The following is a 16,183-nucleotide window of genomic DNA, read 5'->3' on the forward strand; positions in this document are numbered from 1 at the left end:
CACCGCTGCTGGCCAACATTGTAATGGAATAATTATACCATTCATCATAATGCAGAATCAGTGGGACCCCTGAACTTGTTTTCCTGCAACTCATGGGAGACAGTGAATGATTTGACAGGAGGCAGAGCTCAGGTGGTGATGCCAGGGATAGGCAGTGGCTGTAAATACAGATGAAGATTTGCTCACTCACCCTCTGCTCACCTCCTGCTGTGCGGCTCAGTTCCTACCAGGCCACGGACCAGTACCGGTCTGTGGCCCCGGGGGTAGTACAGCTCTAGAGTAGCCAGAAAGAAATCTAATTGATTATTAATGATGTATAAAAAGGACATTCTTCGTTCAAATCTCATCCCCTGCACTTATGTGACTTTGGACAATTTCACTGAACTTGTCTGAGCCTTTGTTTTGTCTTTTAGGACATGGGTTAATAAAGCAAGGGATGCAGTTGGGATTAAAAGGGGATGAGGCAACCAATAAACCGCGCACTTCAGCCGGTAAAATCATGGCAGGGACTGGAGAGTTTGAGAGGCTCCTTCCGGATTGGGAGGGAAGTTGAAGGCAAGTCTGTGTTGTACGCAGCAGACTCCATGTTAAAGTGAAGTGAATTCTTATGAACATTCAAGGCACAATGCATAACCACAACGAGACTAATCTTTAAAAAATAGAGTATTCTTCCCTGAAAGCTTTGGAGAAGTCCAGAATGCGAGCGTCCTGTGGTCTAAACCGACTCCCGGCCTTCTCAGTTGGTACCACCTTTCTCAAATAGTTTGGAGCAGAGCATTCTGGTCTTTGTAGTAATGTCCCTAAGAGTTGTTCCAAAGGGCTCACGAAGGCGCATGAGACTACATTTCCCAAGAGCCTCCCGGCTGGTTGTTTGCTTGTGCCTCCTTCTGACTTCCGGCGTTGCTGCGATTTCCAGGGCCAATCGGTGGGCTGGAATTGTCTTCCTGGTGCTCTGATTGGCGCATTCGACTGGGGTTCCTGGGTTCAAATTTTCAACGATACTGAATGAGTCCCGCGGCGGCTTTGCTGGCGTTTCGTTGTCAGAGCAGGGTCGAGGTGAGCTGTGGGAGAAAAAGGGGAATAAACTCGGGCGCGAGGTTCCTTTCTCCTTGATTTTCGAACGGCTGGAGTTCATCTACCAGCCTCTATCGCTGCCCGCGCCTCTAGGCCTGGGCTCTGAGACGTTGCGCGGCTGGGGCGCCGCTCAGCCGCGGCAGGGCGGGAGCGGTGGCTTCGGGCCACCTTTCTCTTCGTGACAGGATTTTACCTTGAAATCTGTCCGGAAAGTAAGGGGAAGGAGTTGTGGCAGGCTGTCGGCTGATAACGGTAACGACATTTATTATTGCTATTAGCATGCTAGCGTGTAGTGAACTTTTACTGGACCGAGCACTCTGCTTGCCCTTTCTCATTTAATTTTCGCACCAAGGCAGTGAAGTAGGTGCTATTCTTAGCCGCCTAGTACGAGGAGGAAACTGAGGCTCAAAATCTAGATAAATTTCGGGAAATGGAAAATAGAAGTGTGGCATTCGATGGAGGAAAACAGATGTAGTCACAATTATATTTCAAAACTGCTGTCTAAGTAAGATAGGCGGTAGAAGAACATAATTGAGGAGAGCTTAATTCCATTTGGAATTGTCTTTTATTGGGGATTTTAAATTCATTCTATGTTATCCGTATTTGTCCAGCCCTCCCTCTTTGTATCCAATCACTAGGTGTTAGTGCCTTTCTCATTTCCTTCCTTAGAACATTTTAGATTGGAGGGGGAAGGAAAACTGAACTAGGTTATAATATTATAGGGTCAGTTTACCCCCTATTTTCATTATATATGTTTCTTTTTTTTACATACACTTTTCTAGTAGTTCAATAGCCAGGACTCCCCCAAATCAGGCCTGCTTAGGCTAAAAGAGGATTTTTGACTCCCTGATTTTGCTATAACGTCATCCTTTGGTGTACTCCCTGGTTCACCCTTCCCTCTGACCTTCCATGAATTTCTCTCACTCATCAGATGTTGTCAAAAATAGGGTTATATGCTGCTGTAATAAGAATATTCTTTTGTTGTGGTCTCAGTGTATTATACCACCTGTCAAGCTACCCCCAACTTATTTTTTTTTTTTTTTTTGAGACAGAGTCTCGCTTTGTTGCCCAGGCTAGAGTGAGTGCCGTGGCGTCAGCCTAGCTCACAGCAACCTCAAACTCCTGGGCTCGAGTGATCCTTCTGCCTCAGCCTCCCGGGTAGCTGGGACTACAGGCATGCGCCACCGTGCCCGGCTAATTTTTTATATATATATCAGTTGGCCAATTAATTTCTTTCTATTTATAGTAGAGACAGGGTCTCGCTCTTGCTCAGGCTGGTTTCGAACTCCTGACCTTGAGCAATCCGCCCGCCTCGGCCTCCCAAGAGCTAGGATTACAGGCGTGAGCCACAGCGCCCGGCCAAGCTACCCCCAACTTATACTTGAGTACCCTTGGTTGGTTTGGGTGTGTCAATTCAGTTTTAAGCTGGCATTCTTTGATCAAATTATGTGGCTCCTGGCTAACTTAGCCAATTGATTAATCTTTGAGGGTGTACTGTGTGCTGAGATTGGTGTTAAATATTCTGGGTATACAGATGTGTGAGGTGCTCGAGGGTTTTCTGGTATGCTTAGGGACAAAAAGATTGTTTCAAATTGATGAATTATAGTCAGAGTAAGACAAGACAGCATCTGAGTGCTCTACTGTTTTGTATTGTAAGTGTCCTGGCAATTTAAAGGTGAGGGAGGTCAAGAGCCAGTTTTGTGTCCACCTTCACAAAGCTACCCTTGCCACTCTTGGCAAACTGGCTCTTGATAAGCAGAGTTTTGTTAGACTGGACTAGAACTATCCCGGTGTGTAGGAATTACCCACTAGGTATCTGTGGAATTGGTTAGGGACGAGGGCACTGTCTAAATAGACTACAAAATCGCAGGTTTGAAAAACTGGATTTTATTCAATTAGGTTGCTAAATTTGTTTAAACTTTCAAGTGATTTAATAAAATAGAGTTATTTTGGCCAGCTTCATCCCTAAATCTGTATATTTCAGCCTTGATAAAATTTTTTCTACAGTTGCAATGAAGCTTGTCCAGGATTATGTGGGAAAGTCCTTTATTTCTTATTTAGGTACCAGGAAATGTTCAGGGTTCTTCTACATTCCCTATTTATTTTTCCTTCAGCTTTTCCTGGGTCTCTTCCCTAATTCTTTTTGAATTCCTAGGGAAGAAAGAAGGAGGGGAGATTTATATACCCTTTGACAAACTAAATTTTCTTTGCCATGGGTAAATTTAGGAAGCAGAATTGACTACCGGCAGGTTGAACAGCACAAGCAATTCTGTGAATAGATCTGTGTTTGAGACAGACATAGAGATTAGCAGCCCAAGGTACTTTGTGAAAAAAGGATAAATAAGTGAGGAAGGGTTCTGTTCTTGTTTGTTTGCATAGGGAAACTTCATAAAGGGGAAAGAAACTAAAGATTAGTAAGAAAAGTATAAACTTGTATCTAGAAGGCTAGAATGTAACTTTGGAAATTAAAAAGTAAGGTTATTTGTACTTTATTATTTTTTTTTTTTAGTAAAAGAAAGTATTAATAATTTGTCCATATTTTAGGTAAGCCTACTATTTGTCCTGATGTTTGATTAGGATAGAAGTGCATACTATTACTCCTTGGTGTCAGTGTTGCTAAATTGCAGCCTTTGGAAAGGTTGCTTTAAAGTGGTAATATATAAAAATCAAAGATATCAGCAAACAGCAAATGTGCCCTGAACAGTCTGTTAAGAAGTTTGGCATGTTCTAAAAGCCATGCTATTTAGCTCTCAGAAGTACCTTTTGGTTTTGAGAGTGTATCCTTGATCTTCTATGGCTTCTTCTTATTCTCTGTTAACCTTTTTTTTTTTTTTTTTTGAGACAGAGTCTCGCTTTGTTGCCCAGGCTAGAGTGAGTGCCGTGGCGTCAGCCTAGCTCACAGCAACCTCAAACTTCTGGGCTCGAGCGATCCTTCTGCCTCAGCCTCCCGAGTAGCTGAGACTACAGGCATGCACCACCATGCCCGGCTAATTTTTTATATATATATCAGTTGGCCAATTAATTTCTTTCTATTTATAGTAGAGATGGGGTCTCGCTCTTGCTCAGGCTGGTTTTGAACTCCTGACCTCGAGCAATCCGCCCGCCTCGGCCTCCCAAGAGCTAGGATTACAGGCGTGAGCCACAGCGCCCGGCCTCTGTTAACCTTTTTTAATGCAGAGAATTTGAACCTGTTTCATCACCTTTTGCTTCTTCCAGATTCTTGATAAGTATTTGCCAGACTTCAAGATTTCAGTAAAGAGGTGAAAGTGTATATTGCAACTTTGAGTCAACCCTGTAGGCAGGTGAACTGACGGACCAATTAAACAACAGGTAAGGCAGTGTCACAGTGAGTTATATTAAAAAAGAATAAGAGGAACATTAATATGTCAGCTTCATAAGTGTTTAAATAACTTTAATGTATCTTCATAAAGTAATACACATTTTGGAAGGAAATTTATTTTCTAAGGAAAAGCAAAAAGAAAATCATCCACTGCCCACCTCTCATATAAACTGTGGCTAACATTTTAATACACGTCTTTATAATTATTTTTTTACAGTCATCACTTGGTATCTGTGAGGGATTGGTTCTAGGAGCTTCCTCCTATACCAAAATTCAAGGATGCTCAAGTCCCTGATATAAAATGACATGTTGTATATGCATATAACCATATGCACATCCTCCCATATATTTTATTTTATCCTTTTTTTACTCAGATAGGCATTGACTCCCATGTATTTTAAATCCTCTCTAGAGTACTTATAATACCTAATACAATGTAAATGCTATTTAAATAGTCATTACACTGTATTGTTTGAGGAATAATGATAAGAAAAAAGTCAGTTTCAGTGCAGACACAGGTTTTTTTTTCCCCTAATCCGTGGCTGGTTGAATCCATGGATGTGGAACCCACAGATATGGGGGGGAGGGGCATCTGAATTTGGTTATAATAAAAATCACACACTAAAAACCCTTTTTACTTTTTTAATTTCTACTTAATCAGGTTATGAATATTTTCCCATGTCATTAATTAATTAATTTTTTAAAATTTTTTGAGACATAGTGTCAACTCTGTTGCCTGGGCTAGTGTGCTATGGCTTCAGCCTACCTCACAGGAACCTCAAACTCCTGGGCTTAAGCAAACCTTCTGAGTCAGCCTCCTGAGTAGTTGGGACTACAGGTGCTTGCCATGATGCCTGGCTCATTTCTTTTTCTTTCTATTTTTAGTAGACACAGGGGTCTCACTCTTGCTGAGGCTGGTCTGAGCTCAAGTGATCCTCCCACCTCAGCCTCCCAGAGTGCTAGGATTATAAGCATGAGTCACCATGCCCAGCCCCAAATTTTTCTACAACATAATTTTAATGGCTATATGGTATTCTGTTAAGTGGTTCTTTCATAGCATTTTACCCAGTGAAGTTGCTGGTCAAAAAGAATGCATATTTTTAAGATTTGCTATATAATACCAAATTGCCTTATATAGGAAGATTATGCTGATTTACATACCTGCCATAACAGTAGATGTTCACATAGGCACAAATATATATTCTTATAATAGATAATACATTTGCATGGTGCAAAAATGAAAATAATATAAAAAGATTTATAGTTTAAAAAAATCTTCCTTTGATCCTGTCACTTTTGTCTTCACTCCCTACCATCCCATAGGTAAACATTTTGGATTAAGTTCTTTTTTTTTTTTAATTCTTTTTTTTTTTTGAGACAGAGTCTCACTTTGTTGCCCAGGCTAGAGTGAGTGCCTTGGCGTCAGCCTGGCTCACAGCAACCTCAATCTCCGGGGCTCAGCGATCCTACTGCCTCAGCCTCCCGAGTAGCTGGGACTACAGGCATGTGCCACCATGCCCGGCTAATTTTTTTTTTTGTATATATATTTTTGGTTGGTCAATTAATTTATTTCTATTTTTGGTAGAGGCGGGGTCTCGCTCAGGCTGGTTTCGAACTCCTGACCTTGAGCAATCCGCCCACCTCGGCCTCCCAAAGTGCTAGGATTACAAGCGTGAGCCACCACGCCCGGCCTAATTCTTTAAATTATTTTAACATTTTTTTTTTATGCACTTTTGGTGAGAATGCCTGGATTAAGTTCTTACGTTTTGTGTGTGTGTGGGGGTATATTTCTTAAGCCAGGTAACTTTTGAAGGGTATAAATCTCTGCAAGACTAAGTGATTGCCATTTGACTAGGATTGTAACCTCCTGCAGCCCCACTGTCAACCCTTATAAAATCTTTCTGCTTCTTACTATTGGAAGATTAGCACACTTTGGTATTCTACAAAGATTTCCTGATAGTATTTTACAAAGATCCCTGTCATTATTTGGCCTGGAGGTAAGCAACATTACTGATTTCTATCCAGGTTCTATTAGTTGCTTAGGAATGGATTATGGTTTATTGAGTTCTATGGATAAATTAAAGCAGAACTAAGATTATAATCCTTAAAAAGGTAATATGAAACTTATGTTTGGGAGTGAAATGAGAGAAAAATGTATTTGCTTCAGGTTTCTGGACAGTGATGAATTTGAACAAGTGTCCATGTGTCCTGTGCTGACTTCTGAGTGTTTGGACAGTGAGGATTGTCATTGGATTTTAAATTGACCCAATTTTGGAAGCTTCATAGATCTGTTTCTGTAAACAGATCCGATTTCAACATAGAAGTTAGCAAACATAAATGTGGAAACACAAAGTCCATTAAACTTCCTTCAGACTTACTTTGAGACTTTGACTAACAGTTAAAATTGCACTTTGGATTAATGTTGCCATTTACTGATTCCTGCTAATCCCTTAAATACAAGAAAAAAAATGTAGGTGTTTTCTCCCTGGGTAAGATGAAAATAACTCCATTCTATTTTACTCCTGGTAATGTAACAAGATCTCTTATTCCTTATGAAAGTAGGAGAGGATGTCCCTGGGGAAATGGCACTGCCTGGGATGGGACCATCTTAATTAACTATACTTCTAATGAAGTCTTGATTTACTCAGTTTGTTCTATTACGTTACCAATTGTCTAACTCACGATTTCCCCTCTAATAGAAATAGGCAAGGCACATCTCACAAATTGGATCGTGAGGTGCTTGAGAGCATCTATCACATCAAAGTCTTTGTTTTGCTTAGGAGTTGCTAGTGCACTATTTCAGCCCTGCTCAGAATGCACCCTCTTGCAGCTTTCCCCCACCCCCTCTCAACCTGCACCTTTTGATTTATAGAGCTTGTCAAGACTAGTTATTTTTGGTTTGAGCATGAGGAGAAACAGGAGGCAATGGGAAGTTAATTTCAGATAAATCTGGGAACAGGTTACATTGCTTCTTCTGCAGTCTTCCTCATGTGTCTCCCCCTTCCATTCTTACCACTGTCATTTATCTCTGCCCTCAGAAAAAGTCAACACTCACCCTGTAGAGCTCTGCAGGTCTGTTTATATCTTTTAGGTATTTCTTCTACCAGAAAGCCTTCTTTGACTTTCCTACAGCCTATTCTCCTTCTCTGTATTTCTAGAGTACCCTCTGTTTATGTACTGTTACAGCAAGATCACACTATATCATAATTATTTGTATTCCCCATTCAACTGTGAGTTTCTTAAGGGGGGAGATTATATATATATATATATATATATATATATATATATATATATATATACATATATATATATATATCCTTTTAGTCTTTGTTTTTTGGAAAAAAAATGGGCTATATGATATGATAGATGCCATTTAATAGGCAGTTTTAAAAGGAACCTAACTAGTTCATAGCATATGGGATAGGCTTTTTCCTTGGGTCTGTTGTAGGGTTATTGGTCATAAATAGCTATTTCTCCACCCAGAATGTTTCTAGTTTTGCAGAAGTCTGAAGCTGTGGTGGATTCAGATAATTTTGAAATGTGAAGCTGATTCTCTTGCTTGGCAGCTTGGCAGCTTGATTTGTTTGGGGGAATGTGGTTGACGCATGTGCCCTTTTTTTTTTTTTTTTGAGTGAGACTTGTTGACAGAAATTCAATCTTGATTAAGGGGTGCAGGAAGGCATCCAGTTCCCACCATGCTTGGGGCTCTCTCATTTAAACAGCTGCCTTTGGGTCTGGCGGGTTCTATTTCTCCCTAGGCCCTGTGGACTTTAATTCTTGAAGGTTTCACATCCTAATATTTATTATTTGTGGGGGAGGCAGTGTGGTGAAACTGCCATGACCTAGTATTTACTTTTGGTGTTGTTCATGTAGCTGTGCTATCAGCCTTCATCCAAGAGAGTCAGACTTCTTTATGGATAGGTATTTGTTTATCTGTTCCCTTTTTTCAAGTAGGTGAGATGGTCTACTGAGTTGGCCATCCTAAATCAAAAGAGAGTTCAAATGTTGCTTTCTAAAAAAGAGAAAAATAATATTTTGGTTTTAAAATTTCACCTAAATAAAGATTAGGTGTACTTAGGTTTGCACCTCTTACCTTTTACCTTCCACCAATCAAATGTAGTCCTTGACCTCAGAGGAAAGCCTTTCTTTTTTTGATGCTTGAAAACCCTCTTCATAGTCTCTTTTACTTTAGAATATCCACTGAGAGGTTCTCACTAACCTCCATCTTGTATAGAGCAAAAACTTTATATGCAAAAGTACACACTTAGAAAAAGAGGGATCTTTTATTTTTTTCTTTCTTTTATCGTTTTTTTGTTGTTAACTTTATGAGAAGGTTCAGTTCAGAGCTTTCCCAATGTATTTAGAATAGGATTCTTAATTTACCAAACTTTTCTTTTTTTTTCTTTTTTTTTTGAGACAGAGTCTCACTTTGTTGCCCAGGCTAGAGTGAGTGCCGTGGCACCAGCCTAGCTCAAAGCAACCTCAAACTCCTGGGCTCAAGCAATCCTTCTGCCTCAGCCTCCCAAGTAGCTGGGACTATAGGCATGTGCCACCATGCCCAGCTAATTTTTTGTATATATATATTAGTTGGCCAATTAATTTCTTTCTATTTATAGTGGAGGTGGGGTCTTGCTCAGGCTGGTTTCGAACTCCTGACCTCGAGCAATCCGTCCACCTCGGCCTTCCAGAGTGCTAGGATTATAAGCATGAGCCACCTCGCCCAGCCTAAAATTTTTTGTTGATATATCATAGTTGTACATATTTTGGAGGTACATGTGTTATTTTGTTACATGTATGACCTAGTCTTTTCAAAACTATAGCCAGGCATGGTGGCTCATGCCTGTAATCCTAGCACTCTGGAAGGCCGAGGTGGGTGGATAGCTGAAGGTCAGGAGTTCGAAACCAGCCTGAGCAAGAGTGAGACCCGTCTCTACTAAAAATAGAAAGAAATTATCTGTACAACTAAAAATATATATAGAAAAAATTAGCCAGGCATGGTGGCACATACCTGTAGTTCCAGCTACTCGGCAGGCTAAGGCAGGAGGATCGCTTGAGCCCAGGAGTTTGAGGTTGCTTTGAGCTAGGCTGACGCCACGGCACTCTAGTCACGGCACTCTAGCCCTGGCAAAATGCTACCACCTATTAGTTTGGTAATTTTGGAGTAGCTTATATTCTCTGAGCTTGCTTTGTTCTTTATAAAATGGCAATGATACTATCTATTTTCTATATTGTTAATGCAGTTTAAATGAGATGATTTATGTGAAGTACCTGGTAAGGTGCTTGGCCTGCATTCAGTAGACAGACAGTATTCAGAAGTTATTATCTATAAGTTTTTTGTCTCTTTCTCTGTGACATTTGTTATTTATCTATTTAAATACCTATATTTAAATAAATATGAGAGGCAATGGATAAGAACACAACCTTTAGTGCCTGGCTCTGCTACTTTTTAGCTGTATGACTGTGAATAAGTAGTAAATCTCTCTGTGCTTCAGTTTCCTCATCTATAAAATGAAGACAGCCGGGCGTGGTGGCTCACACCTGTAATCCTAGCACTCTGGGAGGCTGAGGTGGGTGGATTGCTCAAGGTCGGGAGTTCAAAACCAGCCTGAGCAAGACCCTGTCTCTTCTAAAAATAGAAATAAATTAATTGGCCAACTAAAAATATATATACAAAAAAAAATTAGCCGGGCATGGTGGCGCATGCCTGTAGTCCCAGGTACTCGGGAGGCTGAGGCAGGAGGATCGCTTGAGCCTAAGAGATTGAGGTTGCTGTGAGCTAGGCTGATGCCATGGCACTCACTCTAGCCTGGGCAACAAAGTGAGACTCTGTCTCAAAAAAAAAAAAAAAAAAAAAAAAAAAGAAGATAATAACAGTACCTTATTTATAGGATTATTGTGAAAATTTATTGAGTTAATACATGTAAAAGCACTGCCTATCATGTCTGGCATGTTGGAAGTACTCAGTAATTAATAACTTATTATTTTTGACTTTTTAGTTTATATACCTTTTTATGAATTCAGTGCCCACGAATCATTTTTTTTCCATATGAAAATATTAGAAAGAGAATATGTAACATTTGAATAAGTTGTTAGTAGACGATTTATAGACCATGAAAATGGGGAGCATTATTTCCAAAAATCAAGAGATTTGACAATTATTGCTGCATTAGAATATTTATGGCTGGCTTACACCAGCCATAAATATGTGGTGTGGTGGCTTACACCTATAATCCTAGCACTTAGGGATGCTAAGGTGGGAAAATGAGGTCAGGAGTTCAAGGATAGCCTCAGCAACACAGAGAGACCCTATCTCTACAAAAAATAGAAAAAACTAGCCAGGCATGGTGGTGCGCTCCTGTAGTCTTAGCTACATGGGTGGCTGCGGCAGGAGGATCACTTGAGCCCAGGAGCTGGAGGTTTCAGTGAGCTATGAACATACTACTGCTGTTGTGCCCTGGCAACAGAGAGAGACCCTGTCTCCAAAAAACAAAAAAGAATATTTAATAAAAATTCCAGGAAGCCCAGTGTCTTCTGGATTGCAAACATAGATTTAGGGGGAAATAAATACTGCTTAAGTAGTTTTTTAAACTGAAAAGATATACATCTATATAATAAAACATATTCAAAGAGTATAAAAGTTCATAATAGTGAAAAAATTTTCCTTAACCCAGACCTCCCAGCTCCCTTCACAGACCCAATTACTGTTTTCACTTGTGTCTCCTTCCACAAATATATATTGTGAGTGTATATTGCCTTTCTCTCTTTTTAAAACAGATGGGAATACACTCTTCCATTTTGCTTTTCTCAATAGCTCTTGGAACTCATTCTATAAATTTCACCACATTTACTCAGTTACTTAATCTTAAAGTTTCTTAATATTTCATTATACAGTTTTGCCATAATTTATTCACCCAATCTCCTATTGGTGGGATTTGGGTTTTTCGTTTTTTTGGCTTTAATGAACAGTGTTATGGTGAACTTTGTTATACTTACACATGCATAAATACGTACCTGTGAGGTAAATTTCTGCATTTGGTAAGATCTATCAGAAGTAAAAGATGGAGATTGCTCTCTAAAGAGCTAGCAGTATATCTTCATAATTAAAAAAGAATGTGAGCCGGGCGCGGTGGCTCACGCCTGTAATCCTAGCACTCTGGGAGGCTGAGGCGGGCGGATTGCTCGAGGTCAGGAGTTCAAAACCAGCCTGAGCAAGAGCGAGACCCCATCTCTACTATAAATAGAAAGAAATTAATTAGCCAACTAATATATATATAAAATTAGCCGGGCATGGTGGCGCATGCCTGTAGTCCCAGCTACTCGGGAGGCTGAGGCAGCAGGATTGCTTGAGCCCAGGAGTTTGAGGTTGCTGTGAGCTAGGCTGATGCCACGGCACTCACTCTAGCCTGGGCAACAAGCGAGACTCTGTCTCAAAAAAAAAAAAAAAAAAAAAAGAATGTGAAGGGTTAAATTTGAACACTTTCCAGGTGGTTTTAGAAGCATGCTTTGGTGGAATCATGGTTTTTAGAAGGCCAAATGGGGTTGCTGCGTATTACATTCCTGCCTCTTCCCTCCCCCAGCTTTAGTTGTCTTCATTACATTCCTGCCTGGGAAATGTTCCCAGTGACCTAGGTTAGGCATTAAGATCATGGGAATCTAAGATTTTCCCATGTCTCCCAGCATGTTTGTTCATAAGAACAGGAAAACGTCCTCCTTGCAGTAAGAGAATTTTAATCACTGTCAGTCACTGTGGAATCTTTCACGTATGATCCTTTGAATAGAAATGTAGTCAAGGAGAGGAAAGGTGTAAGCAGTGATAATACCTTATGGTAGTGTATTTCATAGTACTTGAAATACCTAATTAGTTGTTTATGGGAAGTAGATAGGCAGAGAGAGTGACTTGCCTGTTTTCATATACATGTAGTAAATGTCAGAGGTAGGGCTAGAATTCTGGACTTCGGTAGTAATTGGGATTGTTTTTGGCTGTAAGTGACAGAAAATGTGACTGTAATGGCTTATAGAAAAAGATTATTGTTTTTTTCACATAAGAAATCTGGAGGTAGATGGTTGCTTATATATTTTTTTGACACAGAGTCTCACTTTATTGCCCGGGCAAAAGTGCCGTGGCATCAGCCTGGCTCACAGCAACCTCAAACTCCTAGGCTCAAGCAATCCTCCTGTCTCAGTCTCCTAAGTAGCTGGGACTACAGGCATGCACCACCATGCCCGACTAATGTTTTCTATATTTTTAGTTGGCTAATTAATTTCTTTCTATTTATAGTAGAGACAGGGTCTGACTCTTGCTTAGGCTGGTCTCGAACTCCTGACCTCCAGCTCCTGACCTTGAATGATCCTCCCGCCTCAGCCTCCCAGAGTCCTAGGATTACAGGCGTGAGCCACCACGCCCAGCCGGTTGCTTCTATTTGACGATCGGGGTGATCAGTAGCTTAGTTGGTTGGTCCAAGTACAGTGGTGTTTACAATTAATCCAGTGTAACCAGTTACAAATTCCTTTGTTCTTTCTCCACTCCCACTGCTTCACTTGACCAGCCTTAAAAAAAAATTATTACAGGCTGGGCGTGGTGGCTCCTGCCTGTAATCCTAGCACTCTGGGAGGCTGAGGCAGGAGGATTGCTTGACTTCAGGGGTTTGAGACCCCATCTCTACAGAAAAAATAATAATTTAAAAAACCCCACAAAAACAAGATGGCTGCTATAGCTCTAGACATTGCATCTGCCTTTAAGGCAAGAAGAAGGGTAAAGGGGAAGGGCAGGAACAAGGGCTATAGCTATATCAGGAAACTAAAAATTTTCGTATGAATCCCTCAGCAGTTTCTTACTTAGTTTTCATGAGCAACCAGAACTGTCCCATAGCTATTCTAAGCTTGGAAGGTGGCTATCAAGGAGGTGATTTCCATTTTAGTATACCAACTACTGTTTTGATGATGTTCAATGAAAAACATTTAATCATAGCTTGACTTCAGCCATGTTAATCTCTAATTCTCTTCGTACTTATAGTTCATATTATATAATTTAGATATTGTATACTCTTATTGGCTATGCTAGGACCTTAGTTCCTATGTAGGTGCTAAGTTCCTTTGTGTCTGGGACTAGATCTTCTACTTTTTGTGTGAGGACATAGAGTTTCAAGAAAGGAATTCAGGTATTATCAAGCCCATATCTAATGTCCCCTAGCAAGTGTACAATATAAGTGAACCACGACGAAAGAGTTTGTTGAGTTATATTGAATAATGAAGGTAGAAATGGGGGAGAGTGGAGAATTTAGAATGGGAATACTAATTAACCCCTGTTCAGGGCGAAAGACTATGGAGAATGGATTTACTTGGAAATAGAGATCTTAACTACATTAACATGCTTCTTTAATTCACAAGGTAGACGGGGTGAGGTGGCTCACGCCTGTAATCCTAGCACTCTGGGAGGTGGAGGCGGGCACATTGTTGGAGGTCAGGAGTTCGAAACCAGCCTGAGCAAGAGTGAGACCCCGTTTCTACTATAAATAGAAAGAAATTAATTGGCCAACTAATACATCTAGAAAAAATTAGCCGGGCATTGTGGCGCATGCCTGTAGTTCAGGAGGATTGCTTGAGCCCAGGAGTTTGATGTTGCTGTGAGCTAGGCTGATGCCACGGCACTCACTCTAGCCTGGGCAACAAAGCGAGACTGTCTCAAAAAAAAAAAATTCCGCAAGGTAAAAGGGCAGACAGATGTGGGAAGAAACAATGCACCGAAGTCAGGAGCCTTAGTTCTAGATCTAGCTCTGTTTTTATGTAACTGTGATATTGGGCAAGTCATTTAATCTATCTTATCTTGAGCTTCCTCTAGGATGGGGAATAATAATTGCTGCCCTACAGGATTGTTGTGAGCATTAGAAATAGTTTAGTACATATTTAGGCTGGATGCAGTGGTTCACGCCTTGTAATCCTAGCATTTTGGGAGACTGAAGCAAGAGAATCACTTGAGCCCAGGAGTTTGAGACTGTAGTGAGCTATGATAATGCCACTGCACTCTAGCCTGGTCAACACAGTGAGACCCTATCTCAAGAAAGAAAAAAGAAATAGTAAATATTTAGTACTTCGTGTCACCTGGCATGTGCCTTTGGCAACTGTTCTGTACCATGGTCATTAGTATTATTGTTGTGTGATCTTTATGCTTTAATTAATACTTATCTATAAATTACAAAGGTTAGGTGTTACCTAAGATTTCTCCCACTTCTAAAATGTCATGTTTCTACACTAAGTCCCTCAATTAGAGCATTGTTATAAAGGTATTTGTGGAATTCTGGCTGCAGTTAGTTCATAGGAGAGGCCATGAGAAGATGAAATTCTCTGGTATCTAGATTTATATCACTATATAAATGAAATATTTATTATAACAAATGTTTCCGGAGACACTGTAAACCCAGAAGTATCTTCTGAATTACCCTAGTCCGCTGACAGAAGCTATAAAATGCTAGGCAAACTACTGAGCAGCAATGTAGGTTGGGTGTAACTAATCTCATGATTATCTCAGAGTATGGCTAGAGTGGTATAGTTAGAGAAAATGAGTACTGAAGGTTGTTAGTGCCCAGAGTTGGTGAGAGTTTGGGGAACTGGCCCGTTCCTCTGGTAATGTGAATATTCTTCTGATGAACATTTTCACAGTATGTTTCAAGAGCCTCTGCCCAGCAATTCTACCTCTTAGGATTTATCTTAAGGGAAGAATTGTAGATGTGCACAGAAATTTAGCTACAAAGATATTCTTCCACCAGTGTCTTTATAGTAAAAATATTGGAAAAGGGCTAAAAATAGAGGATAAGTAATTATGGTACAGCCATTAATTGATGATATGTCTATATTTATTGACACAGAAAAATACATTATGGGAAACAAATTCAAAATGCCAGTGATTCATTTTTTACAAATAAAATAACAGTTTATGTGTATATATATATATATATATACACACTTATATATATGAGGGAGAAGTAGTATGGAATAATGTGGCATGATAGACTTTTTAAAATAAAAGCTTTTTAATCTATTTTTTTAAATAAGCATGTATTTTTAAAATAAGAGTTTAAATAAAGGTATTAATTTAATAAACATTTATGCAAGTGATTACTGGTATCTATTTCCCTTCCAAGATACAGAATACTTTTAAGTACGTGTTGTTCCCTGGATAAAGACAAATGGCTCATTCGGTTTCAGAGGCAAATTGTTTGCCAGCAAATGTGGCCTTTAGGCTATTTTTCACATTACTTTCAGCTATTTTATTAACAAAATAGGACTGGAGTGGGGGCTGACTTTAAACAGGTTTCCACAGGATAGAGTGCAAAACTTTGTACACACGAGTAGGTGTGGCTTATTTCTTTGGCTTGTTCCTTTTACTTACTCTACATGTTGTGCCTTTTACGTGCATTTCAAAGTCATTTTCTTCATGCCTAGGAATAGTGTACACTTTGAAGATATTTCTAAGGAAAGAAAACCTATATTTGGCAAAATTGTACTGAGCTTTTACTATGTATAAGGTACTGTAGATGGATGAGGTAAACACTAGTGAGTGAAATCTACCCTTGTCTTCAGGAACTTAGAGTCTACTGGGAGAGACATTTACATAGTTGGCTAATTTAAAATTGGATAATAAGTGTTATAGCGGAGTTATATATAAACAAAGCACTATGGCTTTGGAGAGTCAACAACTATGTATAGTAGGTGGAAATTGGGAAAGAGTTCATAGAGATTTGAATTGGACTTTGAATGATGAGTAAACTTTTG

General features: G+C 39.8%; 1 protein-coding gene across 5 annotated transcripts in view; it reads left to right on the forward strand.

Annotated features, from left to right (window-relative positions):
- The first annotated feature begins 948 nt into the window (after positions 1-948).
- Positions 949-16,183, forward strand: part of TPX2 (TPX2 microtubule nucleation factor) — a 56,812-nt gene continuing 41,577 nt past the window's right edge. For 2 of the 5 annotated variants that reach the window (XM_076011010.1, XM_076011014.1), the window contains exons 1-2: positions 949-1,056; positions 4,291-4,404. The gene's annotated coding sequence lies outside the window, so the exon portion shown is untranslated. Of the gene's footprint in view, positions 1,327-4,290; positions 4,405-16,183 lie in introns of all 5 variants that reach the window. The other 3 variants (XM_076011011.1, XM_076011012.1, XM_076011013.1) reach the window with 3 other exon arrangements.

This window comes from Microcebus murinus, chromosome 16 (assembly GCF_040939455.1).
Source record: "Microcebus murinus isolate Inina chromosome 16, M.murinus_Inina_mat1.0, whole genome shotgun sequence".
In the NCBI taxonomy this organism is placed as follows: Eukaryota; Metazoa; Chordata; class Mammalia; order Primates; family Cheirogaleidae; genus Microcebus; species Microcebus murinus.